The sequence below is a fragment of the Pseudonaja textilis genome, chromosome 3 (genome assembly GCF_049901715.1).
Source record: "Pseudonaja textilis isolate UNSWEBS1 chromosome 3, rPseTex1.2, whole genome shotgun sequence".
Lineage (NCBI taxonomy): Eukaryota > Metazoa > Chordata > Lepidosauria > Squamata > Elapidae > Pseudonaja > Pseudonaja textilis.
The window spans coordinates 44,252,243-44,278,392 of NC_141992.1; the positions used below are offsets into that span (position 1 = coordinate 44,252,243).

The 26,150-nt window shown below is 39.4% G+C and overlaps 1 protein-coding gene across 4 annotated transcripts in view; it reads right to left on the minus strand.

Annotated features, from left to right (window-relative positions):
• The window catches only part of CDK18 (cyclin dependent kinase 18), a 102,152-nt gene that overhangs the window by 64,685 nt on the left and 11,317 nt on the right, over positions 1-26,150 (minus strand). Inside the window, exon 1 of one of the 4 annotated variants that reach the window (XM_087929409.1) lies at positions 3,036-3,056. The exons of the other annotated variants lie outside the window; for them this stretch is intronic. The gene's annotated coding sequence lies outside the window, so the exon portion shown is untranslated. Of the gene's footprint in view, positions 1-3,035; positions 3,057-26,150 lie in introns of those variants that run through there. 4 annotated transcript variants of the gene reach the window in all.

Below are 26,150 nucleotides of genomic sequence, written 5' to 3' on the forward strand. Positions count from 1 at the left end.
TTGTGTGGCATTTAATGCATAATTCTTTTCATTTCTTTCCAAGCAACTTCACTCTCCATCCATTCTGTTGAGATTATTCTATTTTCTAATACTTATTCACAGCTGACTCAGATTTTCTCTTCTTGTTACTCTACTTTTTTTTTCTTCTGTTTCCATTTTCCCTCAAGATCCACTATTAAAAATAGGAAAGAATAGGTCAAATCAATCATGTTTTATTTTATTCTCCTTCCATTTGTAGATATGAATAAACATTTATTTAAACCATGCATTCAAGTAAACAACACACCTATTTCTAAGCAATGCCCATTCCACAGTCACTATTACTTGTCTCCAAATGGCCTAATCATTTTTTCAGATCTTGTCTGTATTTATCTAATCATATAAAATATTTTCTTCTAGATCACATTTATTCAAAAAATTACATAACACTTGACATTATTATTATGCAACTATCATTAACATATCGAATCCAATTTTCATGTGCAGTTACAGCAACCTAAATGATACATATTCAACTTTTTTGGCATTCACATCTATTATATTTTTCCTTTGTCTTAGTTTCTCAGACATATAACAGCATGCCTATTTTTCTTTCATTCATATCAGTTGTGAATTATGCTCTTTACATTTCACTCCTCCTACAATCTTCCATATGTTATTGTCATTACCAGATGGGCCAACAGATATTGATCTCTATCTTTCATCACAGCTTTGATAAATCTTTTGGGATGATAAATAGCAGCAGATCAGAAACAATGATTACTTTGCTTATTATATGCTAGCTAGTACTGTATTTAGGGCTGTTCCCTCTTCTAACCTGGATTGTTCATATACATACATGCACATGCAGAATTATGAAGCACATTTTGACACAAATCAGTCCCTATATTTCCATTTCAAAAATGCTATTAGGGAGATTACACACCTCTTTCTCCATATATGTGTTTTTACCTCCACCACAGAAACAGGAATTCCTCACCAAATATTCATTATGACCATTTCAGCCTGAGTGCCTTGTTTGCCAGAAGACATAATTCACAAAACAGAAATGGAAACAGCATAATCACTTATAATGCAGTGAGCCTCTTGATGCTCTTAGCTGCCTTGAAATTTCAAGAGTGCTCAATATCTAGTATAGGAAGTGGTTCAGCCTTCACTTGGCATTTATGACTAGGCTGCCACTTGGCTGGTTTTTTTTTAATACTTAAATTTTTACTTTTAATAGAGAAAGAAACAAAAGAAAATTATTGGTAACGATCCTTATGTTAAAAATACATTGTACTGTATTTCCTGCAACTTAATGATCTTCTCCGGCTCTGCTCTATGTGGAAGAAAACAGGAAATGTGTACAAGTAGAAGATAGCAGGATTTTCTATCTAAAAAAGATCTAGCTTTTTCTCCTGTTTAAAGGTCAGGAGACAAAGCCTACTGCTATAACCTCTCACACATATCTATTGAAATTATATTATACCATATATTGTATCTTACTATATCATACCATATATTGCATCTTAAATGAGGCTGTGAGAATCTCCAGTTTGTACAGATGAATTGTAATGTTCAAAATTTAAAAGAAAGAATAATGGCTGGATTCCTAAATATATTTTCAAAGAAAAGAAGGTGTTCAATAAATTACTGCAAGCAAAGGAGTCATTTGTATGTATTTCTGCCCCCTGGAAAAAATTCTGCAGTCATTGAGCTGGGCAAGGAAGACATTTAATGAGGATATCCCAGATTTTCAATCTTTATACTATTGTCTGCAATGTGGCATTTTGCTCACTGCTTCCAAGAAAGATGGGAGTAGTCTCACCTTCATAAGGGAGAAAGGATTAAGAGCCTATTCTGACTTAAAAACAAGGAATCATTAAACCTGATCTTCCATTAAAGACCAAAGGTTGAAAGCTCATTGTGATTTTAGTGTAAAACAAACTGTAAGAATTGTAGTAAAAGATTGCTGTTATCCAATATACTTATCATGGGTTTATTAACCAGATTTGCAACCAGGGAAGAAATAATACCATACATTTTTTTCCATAGGCTGGTACAGCAACCAAAAGGACAGCCAGCTAAACGCCATTGTGGTGAAACTGTCTGTGTTATTTCAAGCTGCAGTAGAATCAAATGATGTAAAGCAAGCAAATCAAAGAAATTAAGTCTATGGGAAAGAGAAGGAGAGAATAGTTGCAAAGATTTTTTTAAAACAAGCAAATATCTGGGAGTACATATTTATACATGTGCAATTTAAATAGACTTCATTCTAGTAGAGACTATGTCCAGATGACCTGTGCCATCTACTGTTCAATGCTAATTGTTGAAGAATTTTTTAAAAGTCCCCTGCTTGTCTGGTTTCTTATATGTCTTTATTTCTTAGCTTGACTTGGATGTATAGCTCCTCAATTGGACCATTTAAAAAGAGGATTTTCTTGTGCAATAGGAAGGCACAGAGTTTTGGAAACTGGATGGGTAACAGAACCAACAAGCAGAAAAGTATTTTTATATGTATTCATTTGTATAAGCTAATAAAATTGCAGAAAGGTAAACAATGTTGAATTTACCATTTAGGGCAAAATTGATTTTTAAAAAACCCTGATAATAGTGCACGAGCCTTTTCAAAATGTGAGAGAAAGGACCGATATTTGAGCATTATGAATATTCTTGAAAAGCAATATAAGAAGAAACATAATCTCCAGATAAATAACTTAGTTCCTTATGCAACACAGCTTACTTTTTGCTCTCCTAAAACAAGAGGACATCACCACCACCAGGGAGCATCCCAAAAGTAAACCCTCCAATTATGTTCTGATGCAGTGGTTGCCAACCAGTGGGCCAGGGACCACTGGTGGTCTGTGAGAAAATTTTGGTGGTCCGCAGAAAAATGTCACCCCCAAAGCAATTAAGCCAGGCTATGCAAGAACACAAGGCTACGCCGCTCACATGACCCATGGGAACACAAGGGTTGCGCTGCTTGCATTGCAAACAACATGAAGTAGTGAGAGGAGGGGGGAAAGGGTGGAGGGGGGACTTGCCCCACCTACCCCATGCACCTTGCCTGGCCACCGGGCTGCTTCCTTCTGCTTTTTTCTTCTTCTGCTTTTGGCTGCACACAAGGAAAGCAGCAAAAGTCTTTCTTTCTCTCCCCCAAACACCACCAGAAATGAGTCTTTGGGACCCTGCAAGGCATCCTGCTCCAAGAGGCTCTGCCGGTGTGACAAGTCTCACAAAGACTCATTTCTGGTGATGTCTGGGGGAGGAAAGACAGACTTCTGCTGTTTCTGCTGCTTTCCTTGCATGAAGCCAAAAGTCAGTCAGTCTCTTTCTCTCTCTTTCTCTCTCTTCCTTGAGAACAGAGCTGGAGATGGTATCCTGCAATCCCAAATAAAGAATGACTGATCGATAGGAAAACAGGGTGCAGAATTTTCCTGCAGACTTTTGGGGGGATTTTCCCAGGGCCTCTGGTCCAAGGGATTTAAAATTATGAGTTTGGTGGTCTCTGAGGTCCAAAAGGTTGGCAACCCCCTGTTCTGATGTACTCACTCACCTTTTCCTCACTCCAAGATTATTGCATGAATATTACTTCTCCCGGAGAGTTCTCCTGTGAGTATACTGCATTTTGAAACCTTCCTTAAACTCTATTGGATTTTATAATATAACAATAGTGGCATTATTTATGTTAAAGTTTATGGAATGCTTTTTACTGATGAGAAACTCCAACCAAGCATATTCTAAAGCATTTGCCATAAGATAAGAATGCAGTATCTCCTCTTGTATTGCCTATAAGAAGGAAGTATATATACAAGCTGTCTAGAGTCCATCTAGACTGAGGTGGGGATAAGCTGCATAAAGGGAAGTGTAAGGAAAGCTAGCATATTTGAAATGATTTGAATTTCTCTCAAAGGCAGTTAATAGAACAAAATACGGTTCACAACAGACCATAAAGCATTCATCTCAATGAAACTAAAAGCAAGATTGACCCTAGGCTTCTGATAGTGATAACTTTCAGTTTCATGAAGGAAGAAAGGTAACATATAAATATACAAATAAAATAACTAAAATATAGAGCATTAATCGAAAGACAGATGTCACTGAAAGACCAAAGGTCTTCAACACTAGAGCAAATAGAACTTTACAAATGTTAATTGCCATAATAAAATAGTGGCTAAGGAAACTAATGTGCTTGATTATGTAGAGATCAGATGTGACTGATGTTCTGTCTATTTCAAATCCCTGGCATGGCTTATATCCATTTAAAGTCTAGGTTCAAATTATTATACAGAACTTGCTTAATAATAGGACCGCAAGTGCCATTCTACTGTCTCCAATATACACAAACAATGCCTGAGTGATGTCCTCTATTTTTGTGCAATTTGACTTGCAGTGGGATATTAAGGAAGTTACTCTCTCTCACTCCAACCTACTTTATAGGGCTGTTGTTGTGGACAAAAATCAGAGGCAGGAACATTACATATTTTTGCTGCCTTGAGGTGACCAAAATATATTTTTTTAAAATGGAATAAAAATATAGCAATAATAACAGCATATGAAACATTTCCACCACTGAGCAGCACAAAAACTGTAGTTTAACAAATACATTAAATTAAACAAATATCATAAATAAAGTTCTTTCTAACTAATTCCATTTACAATGGTTGTCCCATTAGTTTGGCCCATTAATTCCATGGAGACACAACTACACTGTGCTGGATGGACAACGGTATATGCCAGCATTCAGGAAGATCATTTTTAATGATCCCTGGAGAAACTTTGATTCCTGATTGACTGCATTAACCTCCTGAAGAGAAAGTAAACAATCTGCTCTTTTGCCAGTTGGAAAATAATTGCCATGTCTACTTTCAGAAATCGGACTTCTAGCATTAGTTATATTGTGAGCAAACAACAAGGTAGCTAGGTAAATAAAAACTATATAAACCCAAAGAAAAAAGCTGAAGACTCAAGCATCTCTCGCATTACTGCTGACTGATTGAAACTGCATGCTTGGTGAAAGCTTAGGTGCGATATCCATTTTTAAGGCTGATTAAAAAAGTTATCATTGCAGAATAAATCACTTCCTCAAATGAACTCTTCTGGTATTCCCATTTGCCCTCAATTCATGAATACTCCTGAAATCTGATTAATCTTGGTATGACCAACACTACTTTGTGTGAAAGAACAGACACTGTATGCTGTTACAATCCATATTCCAAAAACTGATGTTAAATGTGTTTCTGTTGTTCAGATTACTTGCCATGGCACTTTGCAGCTGATCACTTTCCCAGTAGTACTGTATTATTCTATCACTCTCTTAGGGCCCTGGGCCACGTACATTTCGAATCTAAACATGTGATGCCACATTCTTATTCATATTTTGGTACTAATTTTTCACATGCAGTAAAATATGGTCAGATTCATCTGAAGCTCAATCAACAGAACAAAATTTGAGATCAGATCTTGAGTGAGAGGGAGGAAAACTTAAATTAATTAATTAATTAAAAATTAATTTATAAATTAAATCTTCAATCAAGTCTTACATACCTGTGTTAAGGTATTGAAAAAACTTGATAGTTCAGCTGAGCCTTAATCTATTATTTTTGAGAACTCAGAAGAATGGATGAAATACAGAATTGGAGAAGGTCCTTAACCTGAAAAATTGGAAATTAGAGGATCCATGAAATTGAAGTTAGTTTGACATAAATATCTGGGAAGACTGTAGAAATTATTATTATATATTAACAAGGATCTTTCAAGAACTACTCTTGCCAAAGTAATCTTATTGAATTTTTGAACAGCTTACTTGTTTTGATATTTATTGTTGTGGGAATGCTGCAGACATAGCAGATTTCAGATTTCAACCTGAAAGGCTATGATAGGCTAGACCAATGGCATTCTGATCAACAAGCTTCATAAATATGGGCTGGCTATTATGAGTATTAGACATATATGTAGATGACCGGGATGAGCCTGAGGGAGGGCTCAAGTGTGTTATTAGTTTGGAGTCCCTTTGCATCCACAAGAGATGTAAGCCCCAGCCCTGCTGCAATTCTGTTGACTTTATTTATTGCCAATTTACCTTGACCATTAGTATTCAGATTCTTGATTAGAAGTAGCATAATAAATTTGTACTCATTTCTTGCGCACGATACTATCCATAACTGAAGTGTGTTCATAAACAACTCCTCACTGGAGTGAAACATCAAGTGGAGGGTCACAAGGTCAATCAAGGGTCCAGTATTCTTTAACATTTTCAGTAATAACTGGGATCAAGAGGTGAAGCAAATATTTATCAAATTTGCAGATCATACAGAATGTTTTCTGAATGTATTCTGTATGGTCGTAGATTTGTCTTCTGTACAGATGCAGATAGATAAACTCAACAAAACATCCATAACAAAGTATTTTTATTGGTTCATCAGGTATCCTCATAACTCACATTTGTGATGAAGTTCTTTTTTAATGAACAACCCTTTGTATATCTGTCTTATAGGTTAAAAGATGGTTATCTGATATCCTTTTCCCCTCATCTCATAGCAGTAGAAGTAGAACAGTTACCATGAGTCTGTGAGTTCAGCCAAGAGTGAGGAAACCTCCCCCCAACCCATCAAGGGTCAATTTAGTGACCAATCAGGATTACAGATGTGGCCATGTGACATGGACTACATTTCCCAGGATACCTTAACTACATTTACCATGATGCATTCCCTTAAGGGGACAGCTCACAATTGCGAATTAACTATCCAATTCCCATACACTGGCTGGACAGCACACAGAACTAAATAGGATAGCTGGAAGAAAGAATTAAAATTCAAAATATTGATAAAGATGGGAAGGGGATAAAAATAACAAAATGAAATTTAATGTGAATAAACACAAAGTTGTTCAACTATTAAATATTACTACCTTTATTGTCGTTTTTCTCCTGCACACATTAAAAATGAAATTCTGTTGCCTGCTCTCAAAAGTGTACACATACATAACACACATGTAGAAATGCTATATACATACATATACCTATACCCTAACATATAAATACATATCAATATTAATCACTGTCCATGAGGGGGAGGAAATGTGTGGGCATATGATATACAGGTAAATGAGGAATACCTAACTTGATATTAAAATCTAAGAAAAGAGAACTGAAGGAAGAGATGAGGGCAGTTTCCAAGCATCTTAATGGATGTCACACAGAAGAAAGTCAATGCCCCTCCTTTATCATCCCAGAGTACAGGACACAGTATAATGGATTTAAGTTACAGGAATGTAATGCTAAGAAAAAACAAGAACAATTTGACAGTGGAACCAATTATTGGAGGTGACCTTCCCTTCTCTGAATGTGTTGTGTCAGCAATTCAGCACAGGGTTGTCTTCAATGGCTTAAGAATAGGTCAAATAATAACTTCAAATAATCTGTTAATTCAGGTTTCTTTAAGAGCTGGATTAAGATGCATTCAATTCATACATTGTGATGTCATTACAAATACACTAATATATATTCCAAAATATATATTGAACTCTTAGGTTATGCTTCCTTGTTGTATTCAATGTGAAATCTTATTGTAGAATTCTTATTCTATTGTGTAGAATACAATAACACAATACAGGGGTGCAGATGATAGACTCAATTTCTCTGTAGAACTGTGTCAGCAGCTCCTTGGGCAGTTTGAGCTTTCTGAGTTGGTGCAGAAAGAACATTCTTTGTTGTGCTTTTTTGAAACTGGAGGATAACATCAATAATCCTACTATGCTGACAACACTACTCTGATAACTGAAAAATGTAAAATATCTGTAAACTGTAATAGTAGAGGCAAGGGTCACAGTGACAAAGATGACTAAGATTAAATATACAGAGGAACAACATAATGACAGCAGTAGCAACTACTGCTAAAACTGATGATGAAGACACTGAAGTGGTAGATAGCTTCTGCCTTTTAGGATTCACTAAAACAATTAGTAGTCAAGAAAGATGCTACAGACTAGCATCTTTCTTGGTAAAATAGTAATAAAGGCCTTGACAAAATATTTGGATGTCTGATGTGTCTGTGATGTATCAGGATGAAGCAGGCAGTGGATGTGAAAGTTGGATTTTGAAAAGCAGGATAGAAAAGGTATTTTTTAAAAATTTTTTATTGGTTTTCTAAAACAAACATAAACAAACAAAACATAAAAACATCAAGTCATCTTCCATATATATATATATATAGATAGATAGATAGATAGATAGATAGATACATACATACATACATACATACATACATACATACATATACATACAGTGTGTCGGTTGGTTTACAAATTGTTTTGTTGCTTCCATTTCGTAGTCTTCAATTACAATTACATTGTATATAATCTCGTATTTTCAATCAAATGTTAAATACATTAATATTATTATTAATCAATCATTTGACTATACTTTTATTCATTCATGTTTTACGAAATAATCATATTTTACTTAATTTGTTTTATGACAGTTCATATTATCATCCCAAATCTATCCTAGAATCATTTTGTAGATATAATAAGAAAAGAATGCATCTTTATATATTTATTATTTTCTAAAAGTCTACCTATTTCATTACTATATTTTATTGTCTAACCATTGATAGAATAGATCCAAAATTTTAAAAAATTGTTTATTATCTTGTTCTCTAATTTCAAATGTCAATCTACTCATTTCAGCACATTCCAATATTTTCTTAATAACCTCCTCCTGTGATGGTGTTTTCTCATTTTTCCAGTTTTTAGCAAATACAATCCTAGCCGCTGTTAATACATTTACAATCGTGTATTTCAAGTCTTTACTATATATTTCAGGTAAAATTCCCAATAAAAATATCTCTGGTTTCAAATCTATATGCTTTTTTGTCATTTTTTCCAACCCCGTGTGGATTTTAGTTCAGTATTTTTTAGCATCCGCACAAGTCCACCACATATGGTAATATGAGCCAGGTGTCTGATGACATTTCCAACATTTTTTGGATTTATTCTTGAACATTCTTGCTATTCTTGTCAGGGGAAAATGCCACCTGTAAAACATCTTATACAAATTTTCTTTATATGCTGTTGACATTGTCATTTTATAATTTTGAGACCACAATTTTTGCCATTTCTCTAAATCAATCCCATATCCAAAATTCTTCCCCCAAGCAATCATAGTTTCTTTAACTTGTTCTTCTTCTGGTTTAATTTCTAATAAATATCCATACAATTTTTGAATTACCTTTTCATCAGTACCTGTCAAAATCTTATCTAAGTCAGTCAGTTTATCATAGAAACCTTCTGTTTTAGAATCTTTATCATACCCTGAATGTATTTGTGCACATGAAAACCAATTCATCTTTATACCTTGTTCCTCTAGTTTTTGTATAGATTTAAGTTCACCCTTTTCATTCAATATTTCACCATATCTAACTGTTTGTTCCTTTTTGTATATTATAGGATAAGAAAATGCTTCAATAGTCGATAGCCAGCCTGGAATTTTCAAATAACATTGTCTTTTAATCTTCTCCCAATTTAACCACAGAGACTCCCGTATATAATGTCTTCTAAAGTACCCTGTGTTCTGCCAGTTCTTCCTTTTGTCTTGATAGCATATTCGTTGTCAAGATCCTTGTCTTATCTTTATTTATTTTCAAACCAGCCACCTTTCCATATGTCTCTATCTTTTCTATCAATTTTGATGCTGTTTCTAGTGGGTCTTCTAAGATGAAAACCAGATCATCTGCAAATGCTTGCAACTTAAATTCTTCCTTTTTAATTTTCATCCCGTTTATATTCTTTTCATCTCTAATATTTCTATTTAGTGCTTCCAAAGTTAACACAAACAACAGAGGTGATAGTGGGCACCCTTGTCTTGTTCCTTTTCTTATATCGATAGAGTCTGTCAGTTCTCCCTCTATCATTACCTTTGCCGTTTGCTTATGATATATAGCTTCTATTGCTTGAATAAATTTTCTAGCAAAGCCCATCTGTTCCAGCAGTAATAACATGAATCGCCAATTCACAGTATCAAATGCCTTCTGTGCATCTAGAAATATCAGAGCCATTTGTTTTTCAGGATGTGCCTTGTAGTATTCCAAAGTGGCCAAGATTATTCTCATTTTGTCTTTAATTTGTCTCTTTGGCAGAAATCCATTTTGGTCAGGATGGATAAAATTATTTAAATATATTTTAAGTCTTTCTGCCAATATTGAAGCAAAAATTTTATAATCTGCGTTTGGTAGGGAAATAGGTCTATAGTTCTTGATTTGTAATGGATCGGTCTCCTCTTTTGGAACAAGTGTGATATAAGCTTCTCACCATGATTTAGGTATCCTCTTCTTTAACATAACTTCATTCATAACTTCTAGCAATGGAAGATTCAATGATTCTTGTAATGTTTTGTAAAATTCTACCGGAAGTCCATCTGGGCCTGATGCCTTTCCATTATTTTGCTTCTTGAGTGCTTCAGTTAACTCCATCATCGTTATATTGCTTTCTAACATTGTTTCAATCTCTTTAGGTATCTGGGGTAAATTAGCATTCTGTATGTTGTGGAGCGATGGTAAGGAAGAGGCAGAAGCCAGAGCGTACAACTAACAAGGCTTTATTGCAGAGAATAAAGGGTTGTCGCGTCTGCTTGCTAACTGGCAGACCAGCGGGCGACAACGGAGCTGGCTCTGCTCGACAGCCGGCTTTTATAGCCGACTGTCAAACGGAGCCAGCCAATGGGAGCGGCTGGTGCTCCCGCTCAAACAGCGGACCTGGTTGGGAACTCCAACCAGTTCCACAGACATAACACTCCTTTCCCCCAGGTGGGAACATGCGTAGTCTTGTAGGTAAGTTGGCGGCCTGCGCTGGCGACCAGAACGTCGCAGTTCAGGTGAACTGTTGGCTGGTGACAAGTCCAGGCCCTTGGGACATGCCTCGATGGTCATTGGGGCATGGGCTTGCCCTGGCGTAGTGTTCTGAGAAGTTGGCGATTTCCCTTGCTCGGGCTGACCTGGGCGAGTCGCGATGTCCGGTTGGCAAACTGGCTCGCTCGGCTGCGGGGTCGGTGATCCTAGCCGGAAACTCGGGTCCTCCAGCAAACCCTCCTGATCGACGGGGAAGACCGGGTTCCGTGGGGAGCTTTCGTCTGGCACCGGTAGGGAGACGTTGGCGCTGGCAGGTCGGGTTGGGTTGGTATCGGTCGCACTTCTCCGTCGCCTTCTGAGTTGGTCCACGTGTCTCCGCCACAAACGTCCATCTTCCAGGAGGACCCTGTAGGATCTTGGACCTGTGACTGACACGATTTGACCTGGTACCCACAAAGGATCCCCCGCATAGTTCCTGGCGTACACCAGGTCTTGCAAGGCAAAGTCTCTGACCAGACTGTCAGACCCTAAAGGGGTGTCTGGGCAGTAGTGGGGGTGTAACCTGTCCAGGGTGGTTCTAAGGCGTCTCCCCATTAAAAGTTCGGCCGGGGATTTGTTAGTAATGGTGCAAGGCGTCGTATGTTGGCTGAGCAGGTAACGAGAGAGTTTAGAGTGCCAGTTTTCCTGGCCAAACCTGGCGAGTGCCTCCTTGGCTGACCTAACTGCTCTCTCTGCCATCCCGTTGTTAGCGGGGTGAAAGGGGGCTGTAAGGACGTGTCTGATGCCCAAATTAGCAACGTACATACTGAACTCGCATGAAGTGAACTGCGGGCCATTGTCAGACACCAGCGTGTCTGGAAGTCCATGGGTGACAAATAAACGGGTCAGGGCCTTAACTATTGCCTGGGTGGTGGTCGTGGGAAGCAGGGCCAAGTCTATCCACTTGGAGTAGGAGTCCACGACCACCAAGAAGGTCCTGCCATGCACCGGTCCAGCCAGGTCGATGTGTAGGCGAGACCAAGGGGCACTAGCACTTTCCCACCTGGTGGGCGTGGCAGCTGGTGGGGCAGCCCTGGTTTCTTGGCAAGGTTGGCAAGAGCTTACCCAGTCGGCGATTTGGGCATCCATGCCGGGCCACCAAACGTAGCTGCGGGCCAACGCCTTCATCCTTACGATGCCCGGATGGCCCTCGTGAAGCACCTTCAGAATGGGTACACGAAGGGTGGTTGGGATGACTACTCTTGTACCCCACAATAGACATCCCTGTAGCTTCGACAGTTCCTGCTGACGGGTTTTAAAAGGAGCAAAGTCAACTGTACATTGAGTTTCCGGCCATCCCCTTCCCACCCAGTCCAGAACCTGGGCAATTATTTTGTCTTTTTTCGAGTGTGCCGCGATGTCCTCGGCTGTCACTGGCAGCTTGAGTTCGTTGACCTCAAAGATGGCGTGAATCGGTGCTGGGTCTTCGACTGGAACTGGCAGGGGGCAGCGACTAAGGGCATCGGCGTGACTCAAGTTCTTGCCAGGACGATGCACCAACTTGAATGAGTAAGCGGCCAGAAACAAAGTCCATCTGGTCATTCTGGGTGAAAGTACCTGCGGGGTTTGCTTATCTCCAGATAAGAGTCCTAGGAGAGGTTTATGGTCAGTCACATGTTCAAAGTGGTGACCAAACAAGAATTCGTGGAACTTTTTAACTGCAGCAACCGCAGCCAGGGCTTCTTTATCGATTTGGCTGTAGTTCCTTTCTGCTGAGGAGAAGGTCCTAGAAAAGAAGGCAATTGGTGCCTCGGAGCCGTTGGGGAGTCTGTGGCTAAGGACAGCCCCAATCCCAAAAGGGGATGCGTCAGCAGCCAGGACCAGGGGAAGACGTTGATCGAACTGAATTAAGACTGCTTCCGATGTGAGTAAGGATTCTACTGACTTGAAAGCATGGGTTTCTTTGGGTCCCCAATGCCAGGGTGAGTCTTTATCTAATAGTCTATGTAAGGGTTCAGCGACAGATGCTTTGTGCGGGAGAAATGAGGCGTAAAAGTTTAGTAGCCCCAGAAAAGCTTGTAGTTCAGTCTTGTTGGTTGGTGTGGGTGCCTCGTGGATGGCCTTCACCTTGGACTCAATTGGGTGGATGCCAGAGGCGTCAATCCTATAACCCAGAAAGTCCACCTGCCTAGTGGCGATGGCGCACTTCTCCCTTTTAAGTTTGAGGCCATGCTGCCTAAACTTCTCTAGCACTGTTCTGACCCTCTGAATGAGTTGGGGGCGGTTGGTAGCTGAGACTAAGATGTCATCGAAATAAGGAACAACTCCTGGGAGACCCTGGAGAATCCTTTCCATGAGTGATTGGAATATACCCGGGGCCACACTGACACCGAATTGGAGGCGTTTACATTTGAATGCCCCTCTATGCGTGACTATGGTTTGTAATTCAGCTGTCTGATCATCAACAGGGAACTGTTGGTATGCCTGGGACATATCTAACTTGGCGAAAATGGTGCCGGGTTCGAAAGTGTGTAACAGGTGCTGAATAACGGGGACAGGGTATGCGCTGACCTGTAAATAACGGTTGAGTGTGGTTTTGTAGTCTGCGCAGATTCTTAAACTGCCATCCTTCTTGAGTGGGGTGACTATGGGGGTCTCCCATTTGGCAAAATCAGTAGGTTCTAACACCCCTTGCTTAAGTAGCTTATCTAATTCTGCGTCCAATTTGGGACGGATGGCGAAAGGCACCCTGCGTGGCTTAAGGCGGAGAGGAATTGCCTGGGGGTCTACAGAAAACGAGATGGGGGTTCCAGAATAGCAACCTAGCTCGCTGCTAAACACATCAGAAAAATCAGAAAATAATGTATCTACGTCCGAAGTTGAGACAGCATGGATCCCCGTTACACTAAGGCCGAGGGAGGGAAACCAATCTAGCCCCAACAGGCTGGGGAGGGCACCATTAACAACCACTAAAGGCAAATGGCCTTTAAAGGCTTGGAATTGAACGAGGAACTTGCCTTTCCCGAGGACGGGGATGTTCTTGCCCTGGTAGTCCCGCAGTGTCAGGTGGCATCTTTGTAGCTGCTTCCTTGACAGTCTGGGCTGGATCTTCTTCAGGGTTTCCCAGGAGATGATTGAGAGCGCAGACCCCGTGTCTACCTCCATCCTGCAGGGTTTACCTTCTAGGAAAACAGAAATTTTGATTTTATCAGGGGTTTGGGAAGTATGGTTAGCGTGGTAGCAGGTATAGCAGTCCTCCACTTGCCTTTGGGAATTAGAAGGTGGTGGAGGTCTTTGAGGCAAAGTGCGCCCTGCTTGGCAGACTCTAGCGAGGTGACCCTTCTTTTGGCAGTTCAGGCAGATGGCGTTTCTAAACCTGCAGGATGCCCTAGAGTGGGAGCCTCCGCAGGTTAGGCAAATGGGAGGTTGTTTGGGGGCGAAGTTGTTTCTCTGCCCCGCTCCTACCTGTGGAGGCTTCTGATGGTTGAGGTGGTTAATATCTGATGGGTCTGTGGGGTCTTCTTCACTGAGCACTTCTTCTGAATGGACTGTGGGATTGCTGGGCTTTACTGGAGTGCCTTGAATCTCAGCTGCTGATTGGGCAGAGAGTTCAGCTATCTGGGATGGTTTAGGCGAGTAGTGGTTGGAGAGTATTTCTTGTAGCTCATCCCAGGGAACGCTTCTGATGGTGCGTGGAGCGACTAACGCTGTAGCAGTGTCAAAAATGGCAGCCCCGCAATAGCTGAGGAAATAGGACTTCTTCCTATGTTCAGCAGCGTCAGCCAACCCGATGGCATTGAGGAAATGGCTGAAACGATTTTTGTAGGAGTCCCACGTCTCCTCATTGGGCTTGAATGGCGGAAATGCTGGATTAGTATTCATCGTGAGTATGCAGGGTTCGTCTTCTTCAGGCGTCTTTTGAATTCATGCTCTTAAAAGAGCGCAGGCTGTGACTGTCTCTCTGGGCTACGTAGCTCTTTTGAATTTCGCGCTCTTTGTGAGCGTCGGCGGCCGCGGTTACAGCGCCCGTGGCTCGCTTCAGTGAATACAGCTCAAGCAATGGCGGTTTGAATTTCGCGCTCTTAGTGAGCGTTGGCGGCTGTGGCTTCAGCGCCCGTGACTTTGCTCTTCGTGATTACAGCTCTTTGAAGCAAACGCGTCTGACTAGCCTTCGACCCATCCCACCTTCGTCGCCAGTGTTGTGGAGCGATGGTAAGGAAGAGGCAGAAGCCAGAGCGTACAACTAACAAGGCTTTATTGCAGAGAATAAAGGGTTGTCGCGTCTGCTTGCTAACTGGCAGACCAGCGGGCGACAACGGAGCTGGCTCTGCTCGACAGCCGGCTTTTATAGCCGACTGTCAAACGGAGCCAGCCAATGGGAGCGGCTGGTGCTCCCGCTCAAACAGCGGACCTGGTTGGGAACTCCAACCAGTTCCACAGACATAACACTGTAAATACTGTTTAACTCTTTCCTCATCAATATTCTCTTGTGTGTATAGTTTCCCATAATAATCTCGAATGATTTCCTTCTTCTCTTTACTACCATAGCAAACTTGGCTTTGGTCATCTATTAGGATAGAAAAGGTATTGATGGTTTTGAGAAGAGTCCTGAGAATATCATAGCTAGCCAAAAAACCAAATGGATAACAGAAACCAATCAACCCAGAACTCTCATTTGAGGTCCAAATGAACAGGCTCAAATTAGCACATTATGGAAAGGCCTAGCTCTCTTGGGATATCTCTAATGCTCGGAAAGAGAAAAATAAAATAACCAGCAGCAAGATGTTGGAGACAGCTCAGCAATTATGGGTGCACCATTAGAAGACCTGAAAGACCAGGATGAGGATGGTTCAACCCAGAAAAGTGTGTGCGTGTGCGTGTGTGTGTGTTTGTTAATAGGTGATATCAACTTGATGACATATAATCAATTGAAATGAAAATGGACTGAGCAGTTAATATAGATGGTTATTCATGCTTACACATAAAGATGCCTTGGTGATTAGTAAATATTAACAAAACACCCCAAAATAAAAAGAAAATATTAGGAAATCACCTTGAGATCTTCTTAGGCAGTCGCATTAGCCAGAGATTTCTGTATATTCTGCAAACACAGCAAGAAATATAGGAAGGAGGGGAAGAGAGGAAGAGAATAGTGAAAGGCAGTGTCAGGCACAGCCTTGTTCATTCTCTGCAGAAGGGAAATTGACAAGAGTTCTGTCTGCTTTGTCCTTATCTTTGCCAAAGTAGGAGCATATGTCAGAAGGCTTGGAGTTTGTAGTTCTTTTTTCTTTTGTTGTGTAGTTTGAAGATTTGGAATTTTGGTCCAGAGTGGAATGAAAGCTGGTGTGGAAGTACCTTTAGGATGAAATTTTAGTACATACACTTCCAAATCTTTGTTTAGATTGTAATGCCCTCTTTCCAGGTTTCAGCTGTTACTGCAGCTATGACAAGCATACTTAGAAGCATTGGAAAAACCACCTTTGGTACCAAAATTCCAATCTATCTTCACTGTTGTCAGTGGGGTTTTTAATACAGAAGAAATATAACTTGGCTAAGTACATTCACCCATAAGAGATACTTCTCTGTTCATATAAGCACAGACTTTTCTGTGATATCCATACAAACACATACAACATCTTTTAAAATACATATAGGGAAGCAGAAGCCGGATATTCCTTTTTCATATGGAGATAAATTGAAAGGCTTTTTTTCCCGTCTGCTCCATCTCCAGCAGAAGTTGGGTACGGTTGTGATTGTACAAAGTCTTTTGTGGCTTCTTTTGGTCAAAGTTGGCTTGAATGAAAATAATGAGCAGATACATTTTAATTGGTTCTTCTTGAATTCCAGAGAGAAAGTAGTGTACTATGGAAGTGTCAGTAATATCTGCGGTCATTAAAAACGCTACTTCGGTTGTTCCTGTATATTCTAGTTTTTAGTCTGTCAGTGATGTCCATATTGTCAAAAAGCAATTATTATTGGCAGATTTTCACTGATAACATTCAAGAGAAGTTAAAGTTGGATGCGATTTTATACATTTTAAAGTGGGTTGAAAACTATCCTTATAAAGCAACACCGTCTCTCAGACCGCCAGAGAAATAGTCTTACAGAACTTTAGTAATGTGCAAGACTAATCTGCGAATTCATGTGACAAAAATGAATTTTTAAAATCATTGCCTTGTCTGAAAATTAAAAGGGTGATGAATGAGTTTGTAAACTGATATATGCCAGTTTGTAAGGGTTTTCTGTCCCTCAACTGTATCTTTCTGTATCTTTGTTCAGCTGTACTAGCAATCATTCCAGCAACCTTTTAGGAATGGCACATTTTGAAACCTCGCAAAAGACAACATGTTTGCTTTAGTGGGCTTCCTACTCCCAGCCTCCTTGTTCTTCCCCTTGCAGTTCTTCTACCACAACAGTGGAATAAAGCTGAGCATGGCCTCTAGGGGACTCTGGCAGGGATGGGATTCTACCAGTTCGCACCTATTTGCTAGAACTGGTTGTTAGAAGAAATTACTGGCCTAATCCTGTAAGGAAGGCAGGAAGGAAACATTCTGGTGTTCCTTACAGAAACTGCCTCTCCTTATTAAATCTTCCTGATTTTCCAACAATTTAATGCTGGCTGAGCATTATGTTATTTTAATCCAACATATCTCAAAGGCGCTTGGCTTGTGAAATCCAGCCTAGGATATTTAAATTGAATCGGGATGTTACGGAGTTCAATATGCCTGTGTTTGTTTTTAATTGAATTATTACCTTTTCTTCCATTGTATTATTCTCATTGGCTATGAGGGTGTTTTAGCATTCTTTCTGTATGGATTGTTTATTGCCCAGAGTTGTAGGTGTCTACAGGTAGTCCTTGATTTATGACCACAATTGAGACCAAAGTTTCTGTTGCTAAGCGAGACATTTGTTAAGTGAGTTTTATGACCTTTCTTGCAACAGTTTTTAAGTGAATCACTGCAGTTATTAAGTTAGTAACATGGTTGTAAAGTGAAAGTCGCTTCCCATAGACTTTACTTGTCTGAAGATAACAAAAGATGACCACATATCACTGGAACACTGCAATTGTCATAAATATGAGTCAGTTGCCAAAGGTCCAAATTTTGATCTTGTGACCACAGGGATGCTGCAATGGTGAGAAAAATGGTTATAAGTCTTTTTTTCAGTGCCATTGTAACATCAAACAGTCACTAAATGAACTGTTGTAAATCAAGGACTACTTGTATATTTTCTAAATAAACAAATGTAGTACTGAAAGAGAACTATATATTCTTGTTCTTATTTATATAAGAATGTATCGTGATTTTGAGTAACTTAAGATTTTATCTGCTCCCATGATTTTATTAAACTTTATTTGTGATTTGTATACTGAAATGAATATCACTTTTCTGGTTTATGCTTTATATTTTTAAGTTATAATTTCATGTATTGTCAAAAACATTTTTAGTATCTTGAGCTTCTTGGAAGAAAGTCAGAAAAAGTACATTTTTAAACATCTCCCCATGGTCTTTAAGAAAGAGAAGCCTAATTAACCTTATTTGTTCTGCCTCTGCATTGAGTTGATTTCTTCACAAGAAATTTAAACTATGAGGCATAAAATAAACCTAACTTCTCAGTAATTTGTATAATCCTTGACTGAGATTGTGGTGATCGTAGGGCAAAACCCTGACTGGCCTGTGATGAAAACTGAAATGTTTGTTTTAATCCTAGGCTTTTTAGCCAAAGGGAAGTGCAAATGCACAGCAAACAGAAAGCTGCAGGACTGGAAAGTCGTGTTTAAATAACTGAGGACAAGAGCTTCCTTTTTGTGGAACAAAATTAACCTATTTATTCTATACAACCTCAAGTCCCAAAGTTTGACCAGTCTTGTGAATGACAGAGAGAAAGGGTGGTCTATCTTCTTTAAAAATAATTTTGGATTTTAAAAAATTAAAAGGAAATGCTTTTATCAGAAGTATTTTTTATGTTTAGGAAAGGAAAATTATTTCCATCAGAAAATACAATTTTCCCCAGTTTGAAATGAAATTTCTTTTGGGGGCCTATGGGCATTACTGCAGCTTTCAGTGCTGGATGAGGGATTCTTACAACTGTCCACAGCCATTCTTGCCTCAGTCCTTGGTTTGTAAAGCTGGTGACCAGAGAAGCCACTGGGCCCATCAAATAACAATGTTGTACGAGGAGAGCCAGTATTTTAAAATAGATGCCTTTTCTCAATGTTTAACTGTTGGAAGATCTCTTGGGAGCTTTTTCAGCCTTATGAAAACATGCGAGAAAAACCAATCTGAAGAACTTGCGGCCAGTATTGATTTTGTGTTAAACTCTTAATCCGCCCTACCACCCATTATGAGTGATTAATTTATATAATTAGTGGTGTTGTGATAATGTGTTAAGATCTTAGTTGCTGTCTTCATGTAGACTAGATAATTGCATGCTCAGTTATTCCCAAAGGCTTCATACATGGGGAGACTGTCTTCTAATGAGTATAATGTAAGCAGTATTATTACTGAATTGTAGCATGTTATTTCATACCTGCTGGGTGCATGAAAATTATCAGCCTCCAAAAGGTGGTGATTCATGGTTCTCAGACTCCATGTGGCTCCTAAACACACCTCTGCATCCTCAAAATATCCCCAGGTCATGCCACCAACATTTCATATTGATATCATTTTGCCTCCAAGAGATGAAAAAGCACCCATTTATGTGAGAAATTTCATTCACACTGCTATAGCTGAAAAGTTTTGCCCTTGCACATGGCATCAGAAAAGGCCTGCATGGATTATTGGAGGCTGAAAATGTTTTAAAATATAGGCCTTTACCAGAAAATGTATATGACTGAAAGTTACCTAAAGTGGTCTACAGATATAAAGGTCGCTGCAGTGTAGTCTTCTTCAATTTCCTCAAAAATGTTGGGACTGCAACCTTTACAATGTGTAGAAAATATCGGTAGAAAAAAATACATGTAGCTGTTTATAGACAGTAGTTTGCCCTGTCAGTACTGGTGGAGGTATTGTTTTTTCTTTGGTACTTTCTTGATTAGCATATTGTTTTCTGTTTATTATTTGCAAGCAAACAATGATGATTAGAGAACACCATGGACTCCACAGTTCAATCCTAAACTACATATATTCTCCTCTATTGGTATTTCTACAAATCCCAGCCAACATAATCCTGATATCTTCTCTGTGCTGTATTTCTAGGACAACTAGAAAATGTCAGCTTGGGAAGGCTACTCTTGATGAATTGCAAGTTATTTTCATAGGGTTTGTATATTTGTGACAGACTTCAAAACAACAAAAATGCTACACATGGGCCTAAAGACAATTTTGGAAATTAAAGGCTAGATTGCTGGTGGGCCAATCAGTGCAACTTCACTGCTTTTCATGACCATGTAAATTGTCTGAAGAGACAACAGTATCTGTCCCTTAATAGCACAATTAATATTTAATAACATGATATGATGACAAAGCTCCCTCTCTCCAGCCCCTGAGAATTCTAAGAACTTGTTAAATTTATCCAGAGAATTAAAACTGTGCTTTCCCTTCCTTCATATTTAATTGTATCTGCATGTTCACTTTCTACATATCCATTCAGATATCTATTTGGAGAGAAAAGCAACAGTTCAGTGTCCCATAGAGGCAGTGGTGGGATTCAGCCAGTTCGCACCACTTCGGGAAAACTGGTTGTTAACTTTCTGAGTAGTTTGGTTAAGAAATTTGTTTGATGCAGTTTGTTTGAAGCAGTTTGTTTGAAGAAATCATTAGGGCAGAGAACAGCTTGTTAAATTATTTGAATCCCACCACTGCACAGAAGCTACAAACTTTTCTTTAGTCAGCTGCAGATCTTTAGCCAGAGGTCCTCCGCCAGGTAATAATATTTTGGAAACTGGAAAGATGATGGAAGGTAATACTTATGTGCCATCATCCAACATGATAAAAGTATGCTGTTCATAATTTCAAGCTTTGTGTTGAAGTTTCCAGTGTAAAGAAGCATCTTTTTATGTCTATACCAGTTTTTCTCCATCTTCAAATCTTCCAGGTATGATAGATTTAAAATCCTATCATTTAGCATGGATATTGAAGATGCCAGCCCTTCAAGGTAGGCCAGCCCAGGAAACAGACACCTTATGGATTATGGCAACTTGATTTTATTGGTACAAGGCCATCAAATGGCTAGTGTGATCTGCTGTCGCTAGGTGGGAGGTGGGAGTTGGGGGGTGATTTTTTTTATTTTTTATTTTGTCCAGATTTTGTTCTATTGTACTTTATTAATTTATTTGATTCTTTTTGTTAGTTTTTATTGTTTTCTATTTTTATTTTTATTTTTTGTTTTTCAATATGGTTTTACATTGTATAAGTCACCTTGAGTCGCCATGGGCGAATAGGCGGCAATATAAATAAAATAAAATAAATAAATAAATAAATAATAACAATGTTGAAAGCCAGGCAGAATTTCCCTCTGTCCCCCTCCTATACAATACAGAATCAAGACATGGGTATGTCTCATGCTTCCTCATTTCCCAGGACTGAGTTGCCTTCTACTTTCTCATTTGTAATCTCTTAACAGTTCTGCTATAGTTCTTTGCCAACATTATTTCTGCATTCCTCTAATAAGTGAGGAAAATTATAGCTGTTCCCGCACAATGAAACAAAGGAATATTAATAAAGTTTGGAAAATTCAAAGGTGGAAAAATTGACAAATTTATTAACAAAATAATTATGTTCCAATAAAGGTGTTTATAAATCTACATGCATTCTGTTATATTTATCAAGCTAAACTTTGGAAACATAAATATTATAACAAAGCTTCTGACAGTAATTTTCATTGTCAAATATTTTTTTAAAAAAATAATATCTTGTGTAAAATGTATGTTTATTCAAATTGACTTAATTATTTTAACATCATTTTTTTCCTTTTCAAGCCATGTACAGGCCTTTTCCGTTAATGTTTGAGAACTGAGGCAATGTTGCATTAGAATCTTCTATGTATTGGGATAATAATTAAAATAAAGGAATCTGATATGAAGGGACCTGGTTTGTGTGTGTTGGGTGGCACATAAAGCCTACGGGCGGATTGTAAATAGAGCAGATATCGAGCATTTAGCACAACCTTACTGATAAAAAATTTCTGACTGCATTTCATTGAGTAACATCTTGATTCTTCTGTTGATCGCAGATTTAACTTGATCATAAAATTCATCAACCTTCCCATTTCTGCTGCATCAGTGGCTTGAGCTTAAACTTCATTGCATTGTCCTTGCTATATCCTTCCTGAGTATGAAAGCAACACCATTTCTTATTTGGTTTTTTGTGCCCTAAACAGTGAGAAATATGATCTTCTGACTGAATGTGTCCAATTCCAGTCTATTTCAAATGGCTGATACCTAGGATATCAATGTGCATTGATTCAACTCATCTTTTACCATGCTGAATTTCCCTGTGGTTCATGCTTATGTTCCATATTCCCACTGCGCTTGTTTTTCAAAATAATTTTCTTAAGAGTTACAAATAAAAATAAATAAATAAAAACTATAAAATAAAAAAAAATAAAGGACTACAAAAAGAAAAATACAAAAAAAGCAAAAAGTATAGAAAAGAGAAAAAAGGAACAAAAAGAATAGCAATAGCAATAGCACTTTGCAATGCTTTACAGCCCTCTCTAAGCGGTTTACAGAGTCAGCATAGTGCCCCCAACAATCTGGGTCCTCATTTATGTTGCAACAGTCAGAATTCTGAGGACTGGTCATAAGTACTATTCAATCTATGTCATTGTAAGTTTGAATGGCCATTAAAGGACTGGTCATTAATGGTCATTTAGCGAGAACCACTTGTAACAAAAGACTTGATTTATATCATGGTTGCTTCCCAACACACTTCTTTAAATAAAAATTGTGGAAACCATTTTCTTCATTATCAATTTTCGTGACTGTAGCCACAGAAACCAGTTCTAGCACATGTATAATTATGGTAGTATACACAAGGCTAACCCCAAAATTCATGCTTCTTTCATACCAAAATTTCATGATACTCTGAATGGAAAACACAAGGAGTTAAGGACAGTATGAAAATAATTTTCTTCTATAGCAAGTGGAACTTCTGCAGTGTAAAAAGTAAGCGTTGAAATCCTTTCTATAAATGAAATGAATGAACTTGAGCATAGCAAAATATCTTTTCCTCAATCCAGTGGAATCTTTGAAAGAAATTATTTAATTGCTTCTCTTATCTATGGAGATTCTCAGTCATCCAGGTCATGGTTATCCCAAAAGTATTTTTTCAAAAGGCAACTGGACTTTGTTTCTTCCTGAAGATGTTTCAGTTTTCATCCAAGAAGCTTCTTCAGTTCCAAAAACTGGGTAACAGGTCCAAACCAAATCATGGTAATGAGAGGTTAAAAAAAAAAACCCACCTTCCTCTTCCCTTCTCACATCCTTAGAGCTTATCCAGTGCCATTTATCTCATATCCTCCTAAGGTTGAATATGTATTTATTTTATTTATTGATCATATTTCTACTCTGTCCGTCTCATCTAAGCGATTCTGGATGGCATTTCTGCAGGTTAGTTTTCAGTGATGAGGATTTTGTTGTAATTGTTGTTATGGAGTTATTTTATATTGTTTTAATCTTACTACTGATTGTATGTCTGTAAACTGCTCAGATTTGGTTATGATTAGACTAGCAAAACAAATAAGCAATTCAAGTCTGAATTGTCTCTCCCTGTTTGTCACCATGATGACTTTCTGAAAACAGAACAGAATGGGACCAACTTTGATACCATGGGAGATCTGACAAGAGAAACATCATTCTGAAAATGGGTCAGCTCTGGCCAGAGGCTGCAAAAAAAGAAGCTCCCAATGCATCCCTATCAAGGAAGTTCGATAGTAGCTCTGCAATGTTACTGATGGCTCCATTCTTATGTCTGCCTTCTATCTGGCCATGAGATTCAGAAAAGAGCTTTTAGGAATATAATAAAAAGAATTCCAGAAGCAGAGACATGCATGCTTCCCCAGTCTCACCTATTTTGATAAGGAGGGTATTATTCCTCTGTATATAAATGCTAGCCATCATTAAAAGAATCAGTATCTAATATTTTCAGAAATTATTCTGAATTATTTTCTTATTATGTTAAAAGATGCTCTTAGAACAGTCTTCCCTGACACGGTCTTCTTCAGATAATCCAGGATTACAATTGGGTCATTCTAACTGAAAATTCTAGAGTTGTAGTTCCAATAGATCTGTTAGAATGTGCTTTTTAACCATTAATTTTTTTATTCCAGCCTTTCATCAAAATTTTAAGCTACATTAAAAAAACCCAACCCTAACCCTAACCCTTAAACCATTTAGCACAATGTAATCACACAACGCCTCAGAGAATGGTTATTATAATTGTATATAATTGTGCTGTCCCAGCCAGTCTATGGGAATTGGATAGTTACTTAGGAATCATGAGCTCACTTCCTCACTTTTGCCTGACTCTAACCCATGGCACGCCTGAACCCTGATGAAATAATCGGACACTTGATAGCATGGCTAGGGCCACAGTCTGCCGACATACCGAGTGCACTTTATAAATCCCACTTAGACGATCCGGCTGCTGCCCTAGGGTCATCATGGAAAAGACTTGACGAACTGTATGGCGCTTCCGAGGACGTAGAAGCAACACCCTTGGATAGCCTCAACAGTTTTCCTAAAATTCCTATCGACAAGCCTCGCCAGATCATAGACCTCACTAACATACTTGTTCAGCTGAGAACGGCACAACAGGATCCCAACTTACTGGGACTCACCTGTCTCTATCACATCGACATGCAGAAAAAAATTGTTCGAAAACTTCCGCAGGTGCTACTTGAAAAGTGTCTGACACCTTCATGTCCAGTTGTCTGACACCTTCATGGCCAAGGGTCGCCACCGCTTTATATCCTTCACACTTCTTGAAGAATTCGTGTCCCACCAGGCGACAGTGTGCAACACATACTGGGCCCATGGACTCAGAGCTGTTAGTCCTCCTAATGACAGAAGATACAACAGCAACCACATATCGCCCTCAGGCCCTATGTACACTACCAGGGAAAGACCCTTCATGGTTGTCCATAACACCGAGATCAACTCCTCATCCACACACAGTTGGGGAGAGGACTCATCAGATACAACACAAGGAGAGTACAGTTTTGTCCAATGCACCACACTCGTCACTCGCTGAACAGCTGCACTGGGTTTGCAGCGAAATCACTGACCCAAAGAAAAGAGTTGCTAAGGGAGCACCAATACTGCTACAAGTGTTGCGAATCCAAACACCCGTCCAAGTACTGCACAGCCAAGGTGCAATGCAACTTATGCAATAGTGACCAGCACTCGACCGCGCTGCATCCAGACTCCAAGCCGCCACCGTATATATCTTGTAGCCCTCCTTTGGACAAGGAGCCTCAGCACAACACAGAAGCATGCAGGGCTCCTCGGCAGATTGCCAAACCGCAACCAAACCAAGGATGAGTGTCAACTGCATAGTACTGTGCGCCAACTCAGCATGCCCTCATTTGTGCCTTCCCATCTGTTTAGCAAAAGTGTACCCTGAAGGACGCCCCGAAGATGCCATGAAAATGTACCTGTGGATAGACACTCAAAGCACCTGCACCCTGGCCAGACCTGCATTCTTCGACCCCTTTGAGGTGCAACAGGACGAACTTCCCTTCGCTGCATTAACATGCCATGGACCAAGAAGCACGGTGGGGAGGAGAGCTACTGGACTCTGCATAGAGTCATTGGATGGAAGTTCCTGGTTCCCACTGCCACCCATGTTTGAATGTGATAGGGTGCCAAACAACTGCAGTCAGATTGCAATACCTTAGGTCATAAGTAGCATGCCTCACCTACAGCACCTGGCTCATCACTTTCCCACTCTAGATCTGGAGGCTGAGATTCTACTCTTGCTGGGAAATAATGCCCCACGTGCGTTTCTCTTCTCCAAGTCAATCGGCAGCTCTGTAGACACTCCAGTGGCCATCAAATCCCCACTAGGATGGGGGATAGTAAGAATTGCCAGTGTCAATTGGATCCAGGCTCCAACCCAGGCAAATGCCTTAGCACCATCCATTCCAACAGCCTTCTGACACCCTTTAGCACCATCGAAAACAAGAATGATGTTCCAGCCTAAAAGGCCACCAGTGATCAGTAAACGGTTGCCAACAACCACCAGATGTCCACTAAGACACTCTACACAGACATATGCCTCCACAACACCCTTTCCAACAGCTTCCTGATGCCCTTTGACACCATGGAAGCAAGAGTACCATTCCAATCCTAAAAGGCTGCCAGAAGCGACCACCAGACTTTCACCTTTGCCACTAAGAGTACCT